Source organism: Panicum virgatum, chromosome 3N (genome assembly GCF_016808335.1).
Source record: "Panicum virgatum strain AP13 chromosome 3N, P.virgatum_v5, whole genome shotgun sequence".
Taxonomy (NCBI): domain Eukaryota; kingdom Viridiplantae; phylum Streptophyta; class Magnoliopsida; order Poales; family Poaceae; genus Panicum; species Panicum virgatum.
This window is the reverse complement of record NC_053147.1, coordinates 57,848,390-57,872,258: the sequence shown is the minus strand read 5'-3', so window position 1 is coordinate 57,872,258 and position 23,869 is coordinate 57,848,390. Positions and strand designations below refer to the sequence as shown.

Sequence of the window (23,869 nt, the reverse complement as noted above, 5' to 3'; positions counted from 1 at the left end):
CAATTAGTTATTTTTTCTAACTGTATTTTAATGCTCTATGCATGTGTCCGAAGATTTGATGTGACAGGTACTGTAGAAAGTTTTTTTTGGAACTAAACGCCTCCTTAGTAAACGAATAATTCTTTGACATTATGGGGCAAAGACGCTCTCCGGTTTACTTCGTCTTTTCAGCCGGCCGGATGACAGAGCGAGGCTGCCTCTCCCCACACCCCCCTACTGTCAGAAATTTATCCACCATTTTTCAAGTACCTGTTATCTCCAATAATTTCACAATTATGACATGGTCCTCGATCTTGATCAGTGATGACCCCTTTAATAACGAGCTTTGTTTATTATTTGCAGTTCCTCCAGTTATGAGATTATTCCAGCAGCTCCAAAAATTCCTCCTAAAAGATTGGTCTCAATCTCTTTGCTCAACTCTTGCCACACACCTGGATCAGTACAACTTCTGAGGAAGTCTGGGAGAAAGGCAATTTTCAAGGAGCACTCACCCAACCTTACATCATGCCAAAACCCGGTTCCAACGTAACTGTACCAGTGCATTGCTCCTTGCCAGGATCGTGAAGCACAACCACCTCTAGGATCGAAGAACAATTGGAAGAAACTCTTCCCCTCCTCAAATAATATTTCTTCTCGGCAGTTTTAGAATTGTGATAGCAACACTATTCGCCTACACGGCCGTTTACACGGTATGTAAACACTACTCATGGGTAGCCGTGTAGTCCAATTAGCCGTGTAATAACATTTCGACCATTTAAAATGTCGTTTAAACGGCCGTGTATTCTAATTATTTGCTAAATGGTGGGCGACCGACCGTTCACCGTTTAACGTTTAGGCTAGCATTGGATAGCATGCATGTTTTTTGCGATTGATAGGGTGCATGTATTTTGCAAGGGCAAGAAACAAAGAAAAGAGAAAATAATAAAAAATGCATAGAATTGAAGTGTTCTCTGATGACATATATTTTGAAGGAATAAGTGGTGAGAAGCTAAAACGACTAGTACCATGTCCTCTTGATGCAGATAGAGATAGTGTTGGCCTCTTCTTTTTTCAGTCTCGAGCCATTAGCTTTGTTGTTTTGATGCAGGTGATGAGAACATAAGAGCTTTAACAGGAGAAGAGTGCACACAGCCCACGTAAACAACATCCACTCATGGACCAAGGCCCATTTCAGCCCACCACCAATTAACACCATCCATATTAGAATCTTGTCAAGAATATTGACTGATAAAAGAATCTTGTCAAGAATATTGACTGATAAAAGAATCTTGTCAAGAATAAGATGGAAAAAGTAAGACAGGAAATTTACGAACAAAAAACCTAAACACACATTATATTGGAAGAAAATATCTTCCCCTCCTCAAATATTTCTTCTCGGCAGTTTCAGAATTGTGATAGCCGCATGTATTTAGCAAGGGCAAGAAACAAAGAAATTGAAAGAGAGAAAAAATAATGCCTAGAAGTGTTCTGTGATGACATATATTTTGAAGGAATAAGTTGCTGAGAAGGCTAAAACGACTAGAACCCTATCCTCTTGATGCAGATAGAGACAGTATTGACATCTTCTTTTTTCAGCCTCGAGCCATTAGCTTTGTTGTTTTGATGCGGGTGATGAGAACATTAGAAGAGCATTAACTGAAGAGAGCGTCGTATCATATGCACAGCCAACGTAAACAACATCCACCCATGGACCAAGGCCCATTTAATTTCAGCCCACCATTAACACCATACATGCATGTTAGAATCTTGTCAAGAACATGCATAGACCAACAAAAGAATCTTGTCAATGGCAAAAATAAGGCTGGAAATTTACTAATACCAAATTAAACCTACACACACCTTATAATAATTCCACTGCTACGGTTATGGTTACATAAAGAGTTTATCACACATACACACACACACACATGCACTCCAGTCACAACAACACAGAAAGTAAAATGGAAACAAAAATTAACAGCTGAAGATTTATGACATCAGAAACATAACCATTCTAGAGATGCATGGGCACCAATACCTATCACCTATATATGGAGACGGGTCCCTGCACGGCGCCCATAATGATGCGCGTCTCAAGCGCCGTGGTCACTGCTTCTGTGAGCAGCAGTGGGGCTTGCAAAGGCCTCGGTCCACTGGTCCACGATGTCGCCAGCGATCCTGAGAGCGTCATAGGAGGTGCCCATGAGGCCCTTCCTGGTGAAGCCGGCGGCGTAGAGGCCATTCTTTCCCCTCCAACTGTGTGGGAATGGCTTCCTTGGGAACCCATCAGCATGACTGAAGAACTCCTCCTCCTGTGAAAGTGGAAACTATCAAATAGTGAGTTGAAACTGTACATATGGATAGATGATGATATATGTTTATGCATCTATCATACTCCTCAACACACAAAAGATCAGGTTGAGGAGAGATCTTGTTGCTTCGTTTTAGTTTAAGTCGGTTACGTTACTTCTGCAAAAGATGCAAATATGCAAAGAGAATAGACTAGCTAGCTACTATAAATGCATATGTTGATGGTTTTCCTAAACATTGATTTGTCAGCTACAAATGGAACAAAACTAAGATGGGGGACCAACCAACAGGCCTTTCAAAATCGTTTTTTTTCAAAAAGAATACTCGGCAAACATTGTTCACATTTATTCAATGCTCAAATCTCAACCATCCTTCTCAACTGCAAATTAATTGATTGATTAACCATCTCAAAGCATGCCAAACACACTTGTTGCAAGAGACCTTCATATCAAATCTGGTTAGACAGATGGGGATCCATCAAACAATCCAAGCCATCTAGCTAGATGGGACACCCTACAAAAGGTAGGGTGGGCAGCACATGATGATGACCATATGGACCTCACCTCTCACCACAAAATCATAATGGGCCGGCGTTCATGCATGTGCATCGATCACTCAACTCTCATCCCATGCATGGGGTTTCTGGCAACCTCTTTCCCAACCCACAGGGCTGCAGCTTCCTGCTTCCCCACTTGATGCTTGATGGTGGCAGGGAGGTGCAAATGGGGCAGGCTGTCAATACATATATAGGTGCACGCAAAGCTACTTAAGCTAGCTAATTTTTCTTAAATAATAATGATTGACATGTTCTCAAATTTTTGTATGTGATTTGGTGGAAGTTATAGGTATTGTTTGATTTGCGCGCTCGAATGGAGCGCATGAAAGCCAAGAGAAATTTAGATGATGGAAGGTCATAGCAGTTTGGATTTTGGACAAGTTTAGCTCCAAGAATAAGTTTTATGGAAAAATAAATACAGGTGTATGTATTGCAAAAGTTTTCTATGCCAATATCATGTTTATAACAAAAGGTGAGATCTTCACTTCCTGGAAACTAGTCCATATTTGAAAAGCAATTTCAGTGTCTGTATGGTGAATGGTGTACATATGGGACATATATGATACAAAATTAGAACTTAAATATATCTTCAATATTGTCCTTTTCACCCCTCTTGTTTTGGCACTGCGGTCACTGTTATAGGGCCCAGACACCCATGTTGGTACTTGGTAAGGGTTACCCTATTTGACTAGGATAATACACAAACAATAATACAAAACACAATCACACAAATACATTGAAATGAAAACAAAATATGCGTACGCATGAAAGCTACATATGCTAGCTAAGATCAAGCCGCCAGTGCACTATGCATATTTGGTCTAGCTAGTTTTGCACGTTCAAAAATTTGGCGTGCTAACATAACACCAACAGTTGTACATATGAATGTCCATATTTGTCTACATGCACACACGCAATGATGAAACCAAGATATATACAAATGAAATCAATACAAATTAAACAAGTCACGGCTAGAGAATAGGTCATTCGTCCTTGGCGTTAGTACCGGCTGCAAATTGAGCCGGTACTAACACCCACATTTAGTACCGGTCAAAAGGGTGAAATTATCTGGTAATAAATGTGACATATTAATACCGATTGGTATCCACAGCCGGTACAAATATATGTGACCCTCTTTAGTACCGGCTGAAGCCCTTACCCGGTACTAAAGCGCAACGTTCCCTCCCTGCGTCCTCCTCTCTCTCCCCTTTATCTTGAATCCTTATCCTCTCCTGGACTCGCATCGGCTCCTCAGTCCTTAGCTTCTCCTCCTTCCTCTCTCTAGATCTCTTCCCTTCCTCTTCCCTTCATTTGCTCTAGCCGCTGGGCACCAGCGGGCACCGGTCTGGACACCGGCGCGCGGGGCCGCCGCAGGTGCTGCTGGCGCAGGGGCCCGCTGCCTTGGCTGCGAGTGCCGCCGGCACGTTGTGGGAGGCTGGCCGCCGGCGCGCAAGGCCGCCCCTGGTGTAGGGGCCCGCCGGCCTGGCTGCGGGCGTCGCCGGCACGCTGGGAAGCCGGTCGCTAGGCATCAGCGGGCGCGGGCCTGGCCACCAGTGTGCTGGGCTGCCACGGTGGCACCAGAGACTGCCGGCGCACTGGGAGGCTGGCCTCCGGGCCACCCAGCGCGTGGAGCGCAGCCTCCCAGTGTCGGAGCGGGGCCGGGTCACCCCAACAGCGGAGCAGGGGTGGAGCAAGCCGGGGGCGCGGCCCTCCAACGATAGAGCCAAAATTTGGCGGGGGAACTCTTGTAATTTTTGTGAAATTCAGATCTTGTGATTCTTCTGTAGTCTTGTGAAATGGAATCTTGTGATTATTGTATAGTTTGGGATCCTTATAGTTTGTCAAATGAATTCTTGATTCGTGTGAAATTAAATCTTGTGATTGTTGTGACTTGTAAAATTGGGATGGTGTAATTTTGAAATTTATGATGTCTGCTGTGGGAAGAAAAAGGAAAGAAAATGAGAAAAGAAAAGGAAAAGAAAAAAAAGCCACGGACGTGGTAGGTGCAAAACGATTTAGTACCGGTCGGTGTTACCGGCCGGTACTAAAAGATTCCTTTAGTACCGGGTGTTTTGGCCGGTACTAAATGTAAGCACATTTAGTACCGACCAAGTAGTATTGAGCGTCCGACCGGTACTAACCGGGGGTTTCGGCCTGGCACTAATGTTCAATTTTCTAGCTGTGAGTAACTATCATATCAAGGATCATAATATAAAACAAACACAAATATATATGGCCTATAACTTTGTGTCCATTCCTTACGATCTCTGCCTAAACTGATTACTCCCCCCCCCCCAACAAATTAGGCTGAACAAATTAATGCCGCGCACATCAATCAACATTGCCTTTGATTGTCAATTTCTTGATGATCAAATTTAATTTTGTGTTACCATCGGATGGATATCGCCCTCCTTTAAGCATCATTGTCATTGCCCATGCCTTGCTATCTAAAACCTCGCTTAATTGGACAAGGACTACATAAACATTTAATTCACATGATACATATACAAGCATGCATTTCTCCCATACGAATCTACGTGTCTATAAGATTTGATAAGGGCGGCATACATCTACCTACTAGTATCTAAGGTGTAATTGATTCGACACTGAAGCCTAGAGAGAATGCACACAATAAATTATATATATAGTGTGTGTACGTGCCAAATAGGTCTTAAGTTTCAAAATAATATATAGACATAACTTTAGGAACAGCCTCCCAAACGAATTGTCATAGAACATTACTCTATGTTATTGAATAAGATTTGTGTGCTAGCAACTAGCATTTGTAACTAGAGGATTGACATGTCACATAGGCGAAAATGATGACATGGTATGCAATTTATGAGAGAGAAGAGTTGGATTTCGTGGGGAGGAAACTCAGTTTAGATAGTTATCAGGACTTGGTGAATCCAGGATAATTGTTAGTGGAGGCTTTTTTCCAACTCTAGACAATTTCAGCCTCTCCTCACAGTGCCTACATATTAAAAAATCGTAGAAGGGGCTTAGAAGGAGCTACATGGATCTGGCGGCAGTAGGAGGGGCTAGAGCCCCTCCAGATCCACCACTGGATCCATCCCTAATTGAAACTAGAGTGAAAGCTCCACTAAGAGTGATTGTTTCATCATCATGCCTTTTCTCGATCCCGTGTGGCCATGGCTAGTGTGCTAGTAATTAATTTATTAGCCACAATTGCTACTGGTTACATAAATTTATGTCACATTTGATCTTAACATCATGCAATAATTAAATGACATGACTAACATATGAAGTCGTGAAATGAAACTATACACTGTAAGGGGATTGTTTCCTTCATCAAACTAAACTGCTAGAGATGATGTGGCACTCTTGAAAACCATGTAACGAAACCACTCCACTAAGATGGCCTTATACCACTATATATCAAAAGATCGTTCGTGTTTTTTCAAGATTATGCAAGCATATTGAATGTGTAGGTAAGTGTGTACCTTGAGCCATGAAGGCACGTTGCTTTTGTATCCGGTAGCGAAGATGACGGCATCAAAGTCCTCTCTGTGCCCATCTATGAACTCAACACCATTCTCTGTGAACCGGCTGATTTCTGGGACCACCTGAAGAATCTCTCTCTAGATACATTAGCTGAGACAGCATATGTACCATACTACCATTGAGTACAAGTACTGACAACCGATATCAATCTAGGACTCTTTTGTTCGTTTCGAGATCTGTGCAGCTTTTATTCCTCGTGGTACATTGAGGTCCCATTTAGAGTGCATCACTACTACAGTAACTCCATGTTTTTTTCCTTTTTGAACCTAATAAAGGCAGGAGCGCTGCCGGATCAAATAATGAACTTCGTAGATATAGTTTTCGGAAAGTATTAGGATCACATACCTTTATTTCTCCAGTTTTTATTTTTCTCAGAGCTCCTATGTCGAGTACTGGTGTTTTACCAGTTGAACTCTTGATTTGAAGTGGCCCGATCTTTGGTCGTGGGAGACTGTATTTTTCAGTGTCTCCAAGGATCAATCTTGAGAAGAAGAGGAGCACAGAATCAACCTGCTTTATGGGGAGCCACCTGAGAAGGACACACAGAGAGGCCAAATGTCGAAATGCCTAGTATCTCCCTGGGCAACACATGAAGCTGAAAAGGAAAAGGAAACATCATATATATTTACGTATGGAACATATATGATACAAAATGAGTCAGTTAATCTGTCAATTTTTACTATATGTATAGAATGAGATTTGTTGATCTGCACTAAATCATTGTTGCAGAATGATCACTATTTTTTAATCTAAAGAATGCATAACTTTAATTATTTACTTCAAATATAAATATTCTAAAAATAGTTAATTTTGTCCTTTGTAAATATCCGTCTGGTTTGCGTCCATGTACCCGGGCAGCACAAGGTGTGCCAATTGACACTTTGGCTCTTGCCCAATAATTTACACGGTCTTAACTCTAGCCAAACTATATGAATGGCATATTGGTATAGATTGCTCCTGCTGATTGAATACTAACTCCCCGGTAACAAAGTAGTAGAATTCATTCTCTAAAGCTGCTGCTTCCAAAACTCAACAACATCCATTTGCAAACCCAAAACTTCATACATTTTGTACTGGAGTATTGAATAGATATTCCATTTGAACTGCTACAGCTGGGATATTTCTACTGCCATTCTCTATATATAGTTAGCAAACTCTACTATGCCCACCATCACCAATTTTATTTGATTTTATTTCCTTTCACGGAATAAAACACGCAAATGCCACATGTTAGAAAAGAAAAGGCAATTCTCGAGGGTTCTGAAGCTCTGGCCCATTTTTCCCGTGTCTCTTCTCTTGTTATCTTCTTGTTCTTTCCCTATCTCTCAGGCAGGTATACACAAGATAAGGAAAGGGAAACTTATGGGTCACTATAGCACCACATCAGTATACATTTCTATGAAACATCATGTTCCAAGTAGCGCAACATATGCTTCACAAGATCGATATTCAGGATAAGAAACTTTCATCAACTAATTTCTTTATATGTACTAACAGCAAGTCACGAGTAGCGAAAATGTATGCTATATATGGACTGTCGATAGTGTTGAACATAATAAATTACAAGGTTTAAATTTTCAGAATTCTTAATATATGCCTCTACAACAAGCTGTTCCAAAAAAATATATAGTAGTATTACATCCTATTTGAACTCCATGAATATACGTATTTATATATTAAGATTCCTTTTTTCTTGTGAAAGTGACAACAACCTATAGAAGAGGGGAGCAAAAAGGAAGGAAACCTCTGTGGCACTACACAGAATTGACTACTCAAGCAAACCAGTTCACAGAAATATATAAAAGCCGAATTATATATATTGCTTTGGAAATGGAAACTGTCCCAATATATAGCATGATATTGAGCACCGTTTTCTATTGTAGCATTATTTGGTCAAAATTGTAGAATTAAAAAAAAACTAGTTGACCAACTTCCACTGTAGCATTTGGTTCAAAATTGTAGAATTCAAAAACAATTATTTAAATTGCTCAATATTATTTTCATCTAATTTAATTGCATATATACCATGCTAATAATGTTCTAGTTAACTTGATGAAATTAACTAGTTGACTAGTAAATAAATGTATGACTTGAACTAGCATATATAAATTTTAGTTTAATTGCATTACAGTATGTTAATATATAGCGCTTATGTAGACTACGCACACGTTTACCTTGTCCCTGACAACCATGGAGGCCTTGGCACCATTGTTGCAGAGGTCGAGGCTGACCTCCATGCCGGAGTTGCCGCAGCCGACAACAAGCACATTCTTGCCCCTGAACTCATCCCCCTTCTTGTAGCTGCTCGTGTGCATGGCCACGCCGCGGTAGCCGTCCATCCCCTCCACGCCCTCCGGCCACGCGGGCTCCGCATTCTCGCCGGTGGCCACGACGAGCCACCGCGACACGAACTCCGTGGCCGCCGTGGCGCCGCCGCCCTCCGCGCCCTCGTCGGCGGTGACCCTTCAGAACCCGATGGCGGCGTCGTAGGCGGCGCTGCGGACGCCTGCGCCAAGGCGGGGTTCAATGCCGAAGGCCCGCGCGTAGCCGTCGAGGTAGGCGACGAACTGGTCCCGCGTCGGGTACGGCGGCGTGCCGGGCGGGAACGGCGCGAGCGGGAGCTCGCAGAAGCACCGGGGCAGGTGCAGCCGGAGCCGCTCGTACGTGCGGTGCCGCCACGACGCCGCCACGCACGCGTCCTTCTCCAGCACCAGCGACGGCACGCCGCCGTCGCCAGCCCCGACGGGCCGGCGCCGACGATGACGGGGCCGGGCACCCACACCTAGGGATGAAAACGGTCGGAAACAGTAATTATTCGGTAATCAGTTTTTTGGTCGTTTTTCTTTGATTGCGAATAAATAGGATATAGAATCTTGTATACAAATTTGTATTTTTGTTTTGAGCATTGAGCTTGTAAAGATTCATAAAAGATAAACCTTAAATTCATCCTATATTTTCTCAAATGATAGATATAAAATTCGGTATGGATTCGGAAACAAATTCGGTATTTTTTTCATGTTTTTTTTGTTGTAGGGAGCAAATAATGCATAAAATAATTTATGCAAAATTTTATTTTTATTTGTAATAATATGCTCGATAATATAAGAAATGATTACCATCAAATTTTATACATATCTATTTTAAAATATTAAATTTATTCTAACAGTTCAGATTACCACTTTCATCCCTACCCACACCTGCCTCGGCGCGGCGCCGTCGCCGCCGGCGGCGTCCCCGCCGGCGCCGCCGTCGCCCCCGCCGCGGCGTAGGATGGTGGTGGTGGGGTGGTCGGGTTCTTGTCCTCCTCGCGATGTTGGCATGGCAACAGTGAGACAGGTGTATGTGTAGTACTGTAGTGTGAAAGACGTTGCTCTATCTAGCTATAGCTAGTTACTGTGGAGTGTGTTGAGATTTGTGTCTCTCAAGATTGCCCTTTCAGCTTCTACTGCACATGCACAACTGCACGGTGCTACACACCTACACCAAGAGCTTTATATACATGTTTGTCGATGTGTATGTAGACATCTTATAATAATGCCTTCTTAAAAAAAATGTGTATGTAGACATATACCATTTCTCTGGTCTAGATTAAAATAGAGGCCATCCTTGAATGTGTCAACATCTGTACTTTCGTTTGCTGTTATATACGAGTGGCATTTGGATTGATAATGATAGTTGCAGGTATAGACTGTAGTGGAACGAACATATCCACAGAGTCCGGAGACACTATATTATTATTATATATACATAAGGTGCAAATTGGTGACCTTTAGGTACACCTCCGATCTTTATTAGTTTATCAATATACACATGATACTTTTATCATAATGGAAGGCTGCACAAATCAGCTACAAAACGCTACATGAAACTCTAGCTATCTTCACAAGGGCTACTGGTCTTATTGTGAATTTCAACAAATCTATGATGGTTCCCATCATCAATACATCAGAAGACAGCCTTCTACTGTCCAAAAGGCTGCCTATAGATGCTTCTTCTGTCCAAAAGGAGGCGGTGTTGAGTTATCATTTGGACAAATTAGAGGAGCAGGTTGATGTGTTTTGGAAGCAGCGAGCCCATGTGAACTGGTTGGAGAAGGGTGACAAAAATACAAAGTTTTTCCATAGTTGGTGTTCGGAGAGGAGAAGGAGAAATAGAATAGGAAAACTTAAAAAGGAGGATGGGGGTTGGGTCGAAGATGAAGTAGAGAAGCAGGAGTTTATCTCTAACCATTTTGTGCAGCTTTTCAGGTCGGGGCAATGGGGGATACCCACCAGCTTTTACAAGCTGTCTCCAGAGTTACCGCTAATATGAATGAAGAATTGATGAAGGACTTCTCTCTTGAAGAAGTGAAATCGGCCCTGGATTCTATTGGTGATCTGAAGGCCCCAGGACCTGATGGTATGCCGGCTCTATTTTATAAGCGCTTCTGGGATACAGTGGGTGATCAAGTGACGCAGGAAGTTTTGGATGTTCTAAATGGTGCTCCGATGCCGGCGTCTTGGAATGACACAGTTATTGCTCTCATCCCTAAGGTGCAGTCGCCAGAGAAGGTAATAGATTTACGCCCCATAAGTCTGTGTAATGTGCTGGCAAATCGGTTGAAATTAATTCTACCCGATATTATTACTCCAACGCAGAGTGCTTTTGTTCCGGGGCATTTGATCTCAGATAATATTCTGATTGCATATGAATTGACACATTATATGTTGAATAAGAGAAATATCAGAAAAGGTTGGGCTGCAATTAAATTGGACATGAGCAAGGCGTACGATCGCGTTGAGTGGAATTTCTTAGCTGAGATGATGAAAAAGATGGGCTTCTGTGACAATTGGGTTCAACTAATAATGAAGTGTGTGACCACTGTCAAATACCAAATTAAAGTCAATGGAAGTCCGTCAAATGCTTTTGAACCTGAAAGAGGGTTGAGGCGGGGAGATCCGCTGTCTCCTTATCTATTTCTTCTATGTGCTGTGACAATTGGGTTCAACTAATAATGAAGTGTGTGACCACTGTCAAATACTAAATTAAAGTCAATGGAAGTCTGTCAAATGCTTTTGAACCAGAAAGAGGGTTGAGGCGGGGAGATCTGCTGTTTCCTTATCTATTTCTTCTATGTGCTGAGGGTTTTTCGGCCTTCAGCCTTGTTATCAAAGTCAGAAGAGGAGGGGTTGCTATCTGGTGTGAAAATCTGTAGGAGTGCTCCAAGTATCTCTCACCTATTATTCGCTAATGATTCTTTAATCTTGATTCAGGCGAATGGGGAGTGCCGGATGTCGACTTGCGATCCAACCGACACGCACCGAAATCAGCATCAGAAAAGCCCACCAAAACTAGAGAAGAATCCGCAGAGTACCAGAGACCAAACTCAGGGGTGAATTTTAGATACCAGAAGATGTGTTTCACCACCTGCCTGTGGGAGGTGCGCGGCGAAGCCTGATACCGCACACAGAGGCCGATGCCGAACTGAATGTCCGGCCGCGTCGCCGTCAGATACAGGAGAGAGCCGATCATGCTCCTGTACTCCTTCTGGTCCATTGCCTCATCATCCAAGTCCTCATCAAGCGCTGTCGAAGTGCTGATCGGAGTCGGCTGAGGTGACAAGTCACTCATGTCGAACTTCCGCAGCAAGTCCCTGGTGTACTTGTCTTGATGGACGAACGTGCCCTGAGGAGTTTGCTTGATCTACAGCCCGAGGAAGAACTGCAGCTCACTTATCAAACTCATCTCGAACTCCTTGGACATCTGCTCAGAAAACTTGGAGACAAGAGCGTGAGAAGAGCCACCAAAGATAATATCATCCACGTATATCTGAACTAATAGAAAATTAGTGCCAGACCGCATGAGGAACAAAGTTTTATCCACACATCCCATTTTAAAACCCTGAGCCAGCAAAAATATTTTCAGTCTATCATACCAAGCTCTAGGTCCCTATTTCAAACCATAAAGTGCTTTCTGAACTTTATAAACACGGTTTGGAAACTTGAGATTTTCGAAACCAGGGGGTTGTTTCACATAAACCTCTTCTTCAATAAAACCATTTAAGAAGGCAGATTTAACATCCATTTGGAAAACTTTAAAACCCTTAGAAGCAGCAAATGCAAGAAAAATCTGAATCGCTTCCAAACGAGCAACAGGGGCAAAAGTTTCCTCAAAATCAATCCCTTCTTTTTGGCAAAACCCCTGGGCAACAAGACGAGCATTGTTTCGAAAAACCAACCCATCCTCACCCTGCTTGTTTTTGAAGACCCACTTCGTTCCGATGGGATTACAAGCAGGTGGTGGCTCGACTAAAACCCAAACTTGGTTTCTTTCAAAATTTTCGAGTTCCTCATGCATGGCATTGACCCAATTAGAATCAGAAAGAGCATGTTCAATATCTTTGGGCTCAAAAGAGGCAACAAACGCTGAATGAGCAAAGCCAGCGATACTTGTTACCTTGGACCGTGTGACTCGCTCATTGAGGTCACCTAGCATCTATTGAGGTGGATGACGACGCTGAATGTGTCGAGGTGCTTCCCTTGTCGAAGTCGCCTCCTCCTCAACCAAAGCTGGTGCCTCCTCAGGTGCAGCTGGGGAAGGCCGAGTGACCTGCTCGACTGGCCCCCGGGAAGTAGACATAGTAGGATCGGGGCCGTCATCATCGTTCGAGCTCGTGGCGGAGGTGACTGGGTCCACAGCACGCGTGGTAGCCTCAGCATCACTCTCCACAGCGTTTTTCCTCCTCATCTTCAAAGATGGAGGTGCCGAGCTCATCCTCTCCTGCAACTTCAAAGACAGAAGCATTGCACGGTGCAGTCTCGTCGAAAGTGACTTCACAAGTCTCTCTAACGATGTTAGAATCAATAAGCAACACACGGTACGCTCTGGAATGAGATGCATAACCGAGAAAAATGCCATCAGACGAGCGAGACTCACTTTTATCAAGATTTCCTTCTTTCAGCACAAAACACCGGCAACCGAAAACTCTGAGATGGTCAACACGGGGCTGGCGTCCAAATCGCAACTCATAAGAAGTCTTGTGCATGAAAGCACGCAAGAAAATACGATTGGACATATAACAGGCGGTGTTAACCGCCTCAGCCCAGTACTTTCTAGGAGTCCTATGCTCATCGAGCATCGTCCTAGCCATCTCAACCAACGTCCGATTCTTCCGCTCTACAACCCCATTCTGCTATGGAGTGTAAGGGGAAGAATACTAGTGTTCAAGACCTTGATTACTGCAAAAGGTGTCAAAACGAGCATTTTTGAATTATGTGCCATTGTCACTGCAAATCGCTCTCATGGCCTGGGGTAGCTCATTTTTCAACCTCAAGATCAAGTCTCGAACAAACTCGAAAGCCTCATCCTTGGTTCTCATGAAAAAGACCCAATAATAGCGTGAAAAGTCATCCACGATCACAAGAACGTACCACTTCCCACCAACTGACATCACCCGAGAAGGACCGACTGTGTCCATGTGTAGCAACTCTCCAGGGTCAGTGGTCATCACCTGATTAACAGGCGGATGGGAGGTGGCAACCATCTTCCCATGGCGACACGGGTGGCAAACATGGTCCTTTTCAAACTTCAATTTGGGCAATCCTCGGATCAGGCCAAGTGAGCTAAGTCTCGACAACAAGTCAAAGCTCAAATGTCCAAGTCTCCTATGCCACTTCCACAGATCAGAAGAAGGACTATCCAACAAGCAACAAGAAGGGCCAAAAGGAGTTCCAGAGAAATCGACCAAGAAAACTTGATCACGAGGAACGATCCGGCAAACCAGGTCTCCTCTGGAATCCAAAATTCGAGAACAACCCTCCTTAAAGCAAACTTCAAACCCCTCATCAAGAAGTTGCGAAACAGAGAGCAAATTAAAGCCAAGATTCGAAACCAAAGCAACATCTCTCAGGGTGAAGCGATCAGAAACTCTAACAACGCCAACACAATGTACTTTGCCCTTACCATTATCCCCAAAAATGATGTATTCTTTGTGGCGCGTTGGGGTGAGGCTGGAGAACCATTTGTCATTTCCGGTCATATGACACGAACAACCGGAGTCCATGATCCACCTGTTCTCAAAGCCTCCAAGCTGCACATCAGTAGTGAGACAAAGGGTGAGCAAATGTCTCAACACTGGGGTTAGCAAAGTGTGAAGCAAACCAGTGTCAAGCCATTTGCTCTACAGAAGGGTTAGCAAACTCAGGCAAAACGTATACCCTGTCCCGTCTACTGCGAGGCTGACGACCACCACCATGAGGAAAGCGTGGTGCATCATAACTTCTTCCAAAGCCTCGGTCCCGTGGTCCATAGCCGTACTGAGGACGACCAGGAGCACGATCGGCAAAGCGACCACCCGCTGGAGCACGGTAACCACCACCATCTCCCTGTCCTCCACCTACACGGCGCGCCCTAGCATCTTGCCTAGCACCACGCTGAGGAGGACCATGTACCCGAGCAGGGTACATGTCCGGGTTGCATCTCTCCTGCTCACGCCTCACAGCCCGCTTCCTCCTGAAGCAAAACTCCTCCAGGTGACCCTCTCTGTCACAGTACTCGCAGTGGTATCTCACCTCTCTCTTGGGAGGTGGAGGCCTCGCCTGCGAATGGGAAGGAGCAGCCCCCTTCTTCTGGGCAACCTGGGCTGTGGCAGCAGGGAGCGTATCGAGTGGATTCCTCAGCTCATTGGGCTTTGGAACCCAAACCTGCTTCTGTGGAGGTGCTTTCGATGGTTCTTTAAGCACACCATCCACGGGGTCAACAAGCGAAGGCTGCGTGCTCGTGCTAGCAGTGTTTAGAGCACTTGGAGCTCTAGCAGCCTTGCCGATCTTACCATACAGCTTGTCAAAGTCTGACTTCGTGTATGTGTAACCGACCCCAAAACCATCACCATGCTTAAACTGCTTGATCATCATGCACAACTGCGGCTCACTGCTAGAAACCCAACTCAGAATAGCCCTAAGATAGGTATTCTCATTCTCCAAATTGGCTTTCTTTATCGCAAGATTATCCAAATCAGTCTAAAGCTAGGCAAGTTCAGTTTAGGAGAAATAAAAACATCACCCTTGATCTAGCACTAGCAAGTAGGGAATGAAAAACAGTGCTAATCAAACTCATGCAGGTGAGCCAAGAACATCCAAAGCATATTGTAAACATTCATTTTGCAATCAAAATATATCAAGCAATTTAATGCCAGGGGTTCAAAGCTTGTTATGCTTTACTTAGCAACAAGGCCAAACCTATGCCAAAGGCAATCAGAAGCTTAAAGCACTCGTTTCAATCATGCACAGCCTTGCCCGGGTTCTCACAAGTGCAAAGTGAGCCGTCCCGAAAGCTCGATCAGTGCGACAAGCAATCCCACTTGGATCTTTCCATTTCATTGCAAGCAATTTTAATCGGCTCCCATTCACTCCCCCTCTGGTCGCCCTTTCGGTCCCTCAATTGGTATCAGATCTTGGTTGAGGTTTTCAGTACCTTAACCGGTTCGAAAACCACCTGGCGACCATGGCGAGTCTTGGTAAGATCCCAGTGTTTTCCGGCGAGGACTATGCTTATTGGAAGGTTCGCATGCGTGCCTTCTTGCAAAGCATGGGAGCCGAGGTCTAGGATATCACCAAGAACTAGGCATATGAGGTGCTTGCCGTTTGGACCTCACCTCTTCAGGTGTCCGAGCATGAGGCGAACGCCAAGGCTGTCAATGTCTTGTTCGCGGGCGTTTCTCGTGCGGAGTTCTCACGCGTCCTGGGTTTTCAGGAAGCCCACAAAGTCTGGACGTGTCTTGAGAACTACCACGAGGGCACACCTCAGGTGAAGGCTAGACTGTTCGAGACTCACCGGCGTGAATATGAGAACTTCACACAGGGGCCGGGTGAGAGCATTGGCGACATGTTCAGTCGGTTTCAATCGATTGTGAACAAAGTCAGTGCAAACAGATCTGCTGATGCCCTTGACTACACAGAGCACGAAAAGGCCCTCAAGTTGCTCTACGCACTTGACCGCTCTGTGTGGGATCTCAAGGTGAACACGAACATCGAGTCTGCAGGCTATGAGACTCTGACCGTGAATGAGCTTTTAAGCAAGCTCAAGGCCACGGAGGTGGATAACCAGACACAAGCCAAGCTCAATGGTGCCCCTCCTTCCAAGAGCATCGCTCTTGTGACTGGCCCAGGTGGATCGAGCTCTAACGCTAATTCTGCTCTTGGCTTTTCTCTTGCCTCTTTGCCTTCTGTTACAGATGAGCAGTTAGAGACGCTGGGCGACGACGACTTGTGCCTACTCATCAACAAGTTCCAGCGTGTCTACCACAACAGGCAGAGGAAGAAGAACCCCGGGTGCTACCACTACGGCGATCTGAACCACTTCATCGCCGACTGCCCCAAGAAGTCCAGCGGTGGCTAGAACAACAACTTTGACTACTACCGCCACCGCGACCGCGACGAGGGAGGCTCCAACAAGGAGCGTCGGCGCCACAAGCACCGCAGTCGTGACCGGGACAAGGGAGGACGCTTCGACAAGGAGTCGCTCAAGAAGCGCTTCCAGTACAAGGCCAAAAAGCGGGAGAAGGCTTTCCTGGCGCAACTCAGTGACCTCGACAAGAGCTCCAACACCGACCGCTCTTCTTCACCTACCTCTGACGACGATGAAAAGAAGAAAAAGAAGCGGGACAAGGATGCCACCGGCTTCATCGGCCTTTGCTTGGCGGCCGGTCGGCGCAAGGGTTTCTGCACCATGGCGGGTGAGGCCAATGGTGCTCGTGCGTCTCCAGGTGGACATGCTACACCGACGCGCGATGGCTCTTCTACTAGATCCGAGAGTGATTCAGAGGTAAACTCCACTATTGACCTGCTTGATACTGAGGTTAGGGAGTTGTACGCCGCTCTCGACAACCAGAAGAGGCTGCTTAAGGAAGCAGCTAGAGAGTGTAGAAAGCTTAGGGCTGAGCTGTCTTGTGCTAGAGAGAAATCTGGTGAGGATGAGTGCACTGGATGCATATCTCACATGAATGATCTTGTGGCTCTCCGTGCCAAGCATGATGAGAACGTTGCAAACTTGGATGTGCCAAGACTTCGCTTGCTGACGTGTCTCATGAGCTAGCTAAGGCCAAGCATGAGCTTGAACTGGCTAAGGATGCTCCCATCGTTAGTGATGTGCTTGAATGCGATGAGTGTCCCATTTTTAAGTCTAATCTAGCTTCTTTGCAGTTTAAGTTTGTCACTGTTGTTTGTGAGCTAGAGGAGCTTAGATCTAGGCCTGTCCTGCTTAGTGCCTGTAAGCTTTGTCCCACGCTTAGGTCGGATCTAGATGAGAAGAATGCCTTGATTAAGTCTTTTGGGAAGACTAAGGTCGGGGAGTCTAGCCCACCTATTGATTGTCATGTTTGCCCTGGTTTGATTTCTGATTTGTTTAGCAATCTCTCTGGACAACTGCACCGGCGTTTAAATTTGATTTTATCGGATCATCCGGTGTTCCAACGTCTGTTGAACCGATGCTTCTTAAAACCTCTGCATCGGTTCAATCGGTGTTCGCTTCTCTCTGCTACCAGCTCTGCTCATCGGTTGAACCGACGCTGTTCAAATCTGTGCGTCGGATCAACCGGTGAGTTATACCTTGCTGTCTCTCGCGCTGCTCTTCGGTTTTTGCTTCCACGTTGGATCTTATTTGTTCCTAGGACTTTTGTGTGTTGGTAGAGCTCCTCCATAGCTACTCCACACTGTGCCTAGGACTCTAGGGTTGGGAGTGTACTTCGGGACTAAGCCGATCATTCCGTTTGCAAGAAATTTTAATCGGCTCCCATTCACTCCCCCTCCGGAATATTTTGGAGTTGTACGAACAGTGCTCTGGTCAGATGATCAACAAAGCCAAATCAGCATCCTATTCAGTCCAAATACAGGCGATACTGATAGAAGGAGTGTCAAGAGTATTTTGGAAGTGGAGAAGGAGACAATGAATGAAAGATATTTGGGGCTTCCGGTTCATATGGGAACATAAAAAATGCAAGTGCTCAGCTATCTGAAAGATAGAGTGTGGAAACGTATCCAAGGATGGAAGGAAAAGTTTCTTTCATGGGCCGGGAAGGAGGTTTTAATTAATGCAGTGGCTCGGGCGATTCCAACCTATGCCATGGGTTGCTTTGATATCACAAAAACGCTGTGTGATCAAATAAGTAAAATGATATGTCGATATTGGTGGAACCAACAGGAAGGCAAGCACAAAATCCATTGGCTGAGCTGGGAGACAATGATTAAGCCAAAGAAGGAGGAGGGGGGGGGGGGGGGGGGGGGGGCTTGGTTTTAAAGATATCCACGGCTTCAATATGGCCATGCTGTGTAAGCAAGCGTGGCGTCTACTGCAATGCCCAGACTCTTTGTGTGCAAAATTGCTGCAAGCAAAGTACTATAATGGTCGATCCGTTCTGGATGCAAAACCTTCGTGCAGCATGTCATACTCATGGCATAGTATCCTGCGGAGCGTGGAGTTGCTGAAGAAGGGGCAAATTTAAATATGTGGTCTGACCCTTGGTTACCTCGGGATATGTCGAGGAGACCGATCACACCGAATATTGCTGCGGGATGTTAGCGAGCTAATTGACCCTGCCACTGGTGCATGGGATGCAGAACTGGTACATGATATTTTCTGGGAGGAGGATGCAAGAGTTATTTTATCAACTCCGGTACATTCAGGAATGGAGAATAGGGTGGCATGGCACTTTGACAAGAAGGGTGTTTTTGCGGTGAAGAGTGCGTACAAAGTTTTGCGCAATGAGCAAATAATGTTAGTATTGATCTCCACCGGGCCAGTCCAACGACTGGGCCAACCTTGACTCGCGTCCTGATCGGGGACGCCCAGCCCAAGATGAGGCTGGTGGGCCCCCGTCGCGCAGCCCTATAAAGTGGAGGTGGGATTAGAGGCTCAGGTTATGAGGTTCGCCGCCGCTACAGTTCCTTCCATCCTAAACCCTAACCTGATCTAGAGAGGGTGGGCTGTCAGCGACGGGAAGCACCACTGTGCCGCGCAGTCGCCTCCACTGGCTTGCCGTCGACTACATGGTCGCCTCTACATTGCCGCGATGTACCTCTGCAACCTCGCCATCGCCACCGCGATGCTCTGCACCGCGCGTCGCTGCCGTAGAGCAGACCGTCACCAACGAACCAGTGATGGGCGCTCGAGTTCCTCAAGAACCAGTGAGTAATGTTAGGATTAAACCCATCGCCGTGACATGTTCATGGCGACGGGGGTGTGCGCGTGTGTGCGCGTGCATGCCTGGCAGTGTGTGCGCGCGCCAGGGTGCGGTGTGTGTGCGCCGAGCGCGTGGATTGTGCGCGCGGGCGTCGTGTGCGTGTGTGTGCACGCAGAGCGTGATCGTGAGCGCGATCGGAGCCATGATCGTACGGGCAATCAGGAGGCGGAAGTCGTGGTGTTATCCGCGTTGGTCGCGCGGACGTTGAAGCCGTTGAAGCTCCGCATTGGGCGCAGCATCTCCGGGCACGGCGGGAGCGCGTTGGAGCGCGTCGTGTGCACCCGTGGCGGAGGTGGCGGCGTCGTAGTGCGTAGTGTGGGACGTGGGTGCGTCCCTGGGGCTATAAAGCTCCGTTGTACTCTGGTTGTGACCTGTGCGGGGTGAATTGGAGAGCGGCGTCCGGCGCCGTGCGTTTGTGCGCGAATTCCTCCGCCTGCTACTGTTTATCTACAACCTCCCGCTCGCTAAAATTCGCCGCGTGTAGTTGCAATCGGTGAGGCTAAGCTAGTCAAGGAGCTCGAGGGTGGTGAGGCGCATCCGTTGTGCGCAAGAACCAAAGCCGGCGACTGCCGGAGGGGTGAATTCATCGACGACCCCCCCGGCGGTCCCCTGTTTTGTGTCGCGGCGCGAGCGCGGAGCGCCAACAATTGGCATCAGAGCAGGTTCATCCGAGGCGCGGCTCGTGGTGGTTGCCGGCGTGTGTCGCCGGTGGTGAGGAAGAAGGAAGGTCGCCGGCTGTCTGGACGCGTGTGCGCGCGTGGTCGTCGGCCTGAGGCGCAATGTGCGTGCGCGGGCGTGGGCGTCAACTGCGGCAGCGTGTGTGTGCATGCCAGCCGTCGAGATGTTGCGCTGCGTGCGTGTGTGCGTGCGGGCGTCAAGCGCGGCGAGCGCGTGCGTGCGCGCAGCCGTCGAACGGGTGCCCTGCGCGATCGTGCGGCGATCGTCCTGAGCGCATGTGCGGGTCCACGACGCAGCGGCGGTGACCTGCGGCGATGGAGGAGATCGTGGCGACCATGGAGGACGTCGACGACGAGCCAACATTCCAGTGAAGAACCGGCGTTGGCGGCGCTGGGTTTAGGGGGTGAATGTTAGGATTAAACCCATCGCCGTGACATGTTCATGGCGACGGGGGTGTGCGCGTGTGTGCGCGTGCGTGCCTGGCAGTGTGTGCGCACGCCAGGGTGCGGTGTGTGTGCGCCGAGCGCGTGGATTGTGCGCGCGGGCGTCGTGTGCGTGTGTGTGCACGCAGAGCGTGATCGTGAGCGCGATCGGAGCCATGATCGTACGGGCAATCAGGAGGCAGAAGTCGTGGTGTTATCCGCGTTGGTCGCGCGGACGTTGAAGCCGTTGAAGCTCCGCATTGGGCGCAGCATCTCCGGGCACGGCGGGAGCGCGTTGGAGCGCGTCGTGTGCGCCCGTGGCGGAGGTGGCGGCGTCGTAGTGCGTAGTGTGGGACGTGGGTGCGTCCCTGGGGCTATAAAGCTCCGTTGTACTCTGGTTGTGACCTGTGCGGGGTGAATTGGAGAGCGGCGTCCGGCGCCGTGCGTTTGTGCGCGAATTCCTCCGCCTGCTACTGTTTATCTTCAACCTCCCGCTCGCTAAAATTCGCCGCGTGTAGTTGCAATCGGTGAGGCTAAGCTAGTCAAGGAGCTCGAGGGTGGTGAGGCGCATCCGTTGTGCGCAAGAACCAAAGCCGGCGACTGCCGGAGGGGTGACTTCATCGACGACCCCCCCGGCTGTCCCCTGTTTCGTGTCGCGGCGCGAGCGCGGAGCGCCAACAAGTAATCCCTCCGATCTACTGCTAGATGGTCCTAAAGTATTTAACAAATAACACACAGTAGGAAAGATGGTGCTTCGAGTTCTACACCTGACCAGGGCCTTGATTTGGTTTGGGGTAAAATTTGGAATATGCAGTGTGCGTGGAAGATCAAACACTTTCTATGGAGATTGTGCCATAATAGTCTCCCTCTCAGGGTGAATCATATCTATGGAGACGGGGCATGGATATTGATACCCGTTGTGTGCTGTGTAATAGATTCGATGAGGACGGGGCACATCTTTTTTTCAAGTGCAAGATGATGAGAGAAGTATGGAGTTTGTTGGGGCTTCATCGTGAAAGGGAGGTTCTGTTATCAAAACGAGATGCACGTGAAGTAGTAGAAGCACTGATGAGCTTCAAGGAGAAAGAGAGAGCCATGTGTTGTCATGCGCTCTGGCTGGGTTGGTTCGAGCGCAACAGGGTTCGTGAAGGAGAGCTAAGGAGAGACGCTTGCTGGCTTGCTCATGGCGTTCAGATTAGGGTGGAGGAGTGGAAGAAGAAGGATGTTCAGAGCTTACACTCGGCAAGGTGACCGATCTGCAAATGGGAGAAGCCTGCATCTGGTAGGGTGAAGGTCAATTGTGATGCTGCCTATGACGCCTCGACGGGCAATGGCGGCTGGGGCTGTGTTGTACGTGATGATGATGGTGATGTCGTGTCTGCAAGACGTGGACGAGTGGAATATCTGATGAGCGCTCTTCATGGCGAGCTGATCGGCGCCATCCATGGTGCACAAGCTGCAGCTGATCTGGGGGTTGGTCATGTTCTAGTTGAAACGGATGCTGTCGAAGTTGTGCAGGCGGTCTATTCACAGGATTTCTACCTCAGCCCTGTGGCCTTCCTGGTGGAGTTACGTGGCCTTTTAGAGATGAATTTCATTTCTTGGCGTGTCCAGCAACGCCCTCGTTCTTGTAATAGAGTTGCACATGAATTAGCAATTCTAGGGAGTTTGTGTGAGCCGGATGTGGACATTCTGTTGCACCCATCCCGGACTTCATTGCCTGTATTATCGCTGATGATTCAGCACTTTCTGAGTAATTGAGCCAAAAGTTCCCATAAAAAAAATACATCAGAAGACAAACTCAATCTTCTAGCCAACTCTTTCAATTGTGTAACAGTCACCTTCCCTTTTACATACCTTGGCAACCCACTGAGCACTTCAAAGCCATTAGTAGCTGACTTCCTACCCTTGGTTACACTACTACAAAAACAATTTATAGCAATGCTCTATTTTTCAGCGGTGAGTCAAAATTTAATCCGTTGCTATAAATAGAGCGGAGTTACTGTAGCATTTGACCTGCCCCTAAAAATGCATTTATAGGGCGTAGGCGACGCGATCACCCGTCCCTCCAAATGGGCGTTATTTTTAGGGGCGGATGACATCATCACCTGCCCATAAAAATGGTTGCATTTCTAGGGGCGGGTGATGGTGTCACCCGCTCCTAAAAATTGATTTGTTGGTTTGGGTCATGGCCTCACCTGCCTGTACAAATTGATTTTAAAGTTAATATAAAAGAATATCATATTCCATAAAGTCACAAGTGACTATATATGTGGTGTTGTGGAAGCAAAGGTATGCGCGATGTTTGAGATAAGCGGTTCGAACCTCGGTTTATGCAAATATGCATATTTCATTAAAAAAATGTGCCTCAATAGTAGATGGGCTTGTGGTGGTGGCCGGTTTAGGTAGGATATTTTTTTTCTTCTTTTTTATTTTGATGTTTTCGATTTTTTTAATTTCTTCATTTTTTGGAAAATGATTTGTAGAGGTGGGTCATGAGCTCGGGTAGGCCATGACCTGCCCCTACAAATGCATTTATAGGCGGGCACGTTACCTGCCCCTACAAATAAATTGTTAGCTGTGAAAATTAGGGGTGGGTATCGTACCCGCCCCTAAAAATATATTTTTACCCCACCCCTAAAAATCCTTTTTATAGTAGTGTTAAAAAATTGTGAAAGAAGGCTACTAGCCACCTCATCTCTCCTCTCCCAAACAGGAAGGTTGCAAATGACTAATGCAACCTTTACCTCCATCCCAATGTTCCAGCTCAGTACTTTACTCTTGCCCAAAACAGTGACCAAGCAGATTGATAAGTGTAGGAAGTACTGTTCATGGAGAGGTCCAAATATTAATGCAAAACAACCTCCAAAAGCAGCCTGGTCAATGGTCTGTCTACCAAAGGAAGAAGGGGATTTATGAGTTCGGAATCTTACAACCCAAAATGAAGCTTGCTCATCAAGAACCTTCACAAGTTTTTCGACAAAGTGGACATCCCGTGGGCACATCTTGTTTGGGAGAAACATTACAGGAACGGCAAGTTGCTGCCAAACCATATCAAAAAAGGTTCCTTTGGAGGGATATTCTGAAGCTCTTGGATAACTTCAAAGAAATTGGTAAAGTCAATGTGAAAAGTGGAACCTCTTGTTTTATTTGGACAGATATGTGGAATGACCCCATCCCCAGTTT

The 23,869-nt window shown here is 46.7% G+C and overlaps 1 pseudogene; it reads right to left on the bottom strand.

Annotated features, from left to right (window-relative positions):
- Nucleotides 1-1,843: 1,843 nt before the first annotated feature.
- LOC120667933 lies at nt 1,844-9,555 on the bottom strand (annotated as a pseudogene).
- Nucleotides 9,556-23,869: the final 14,314 nt, after the last annotated feature.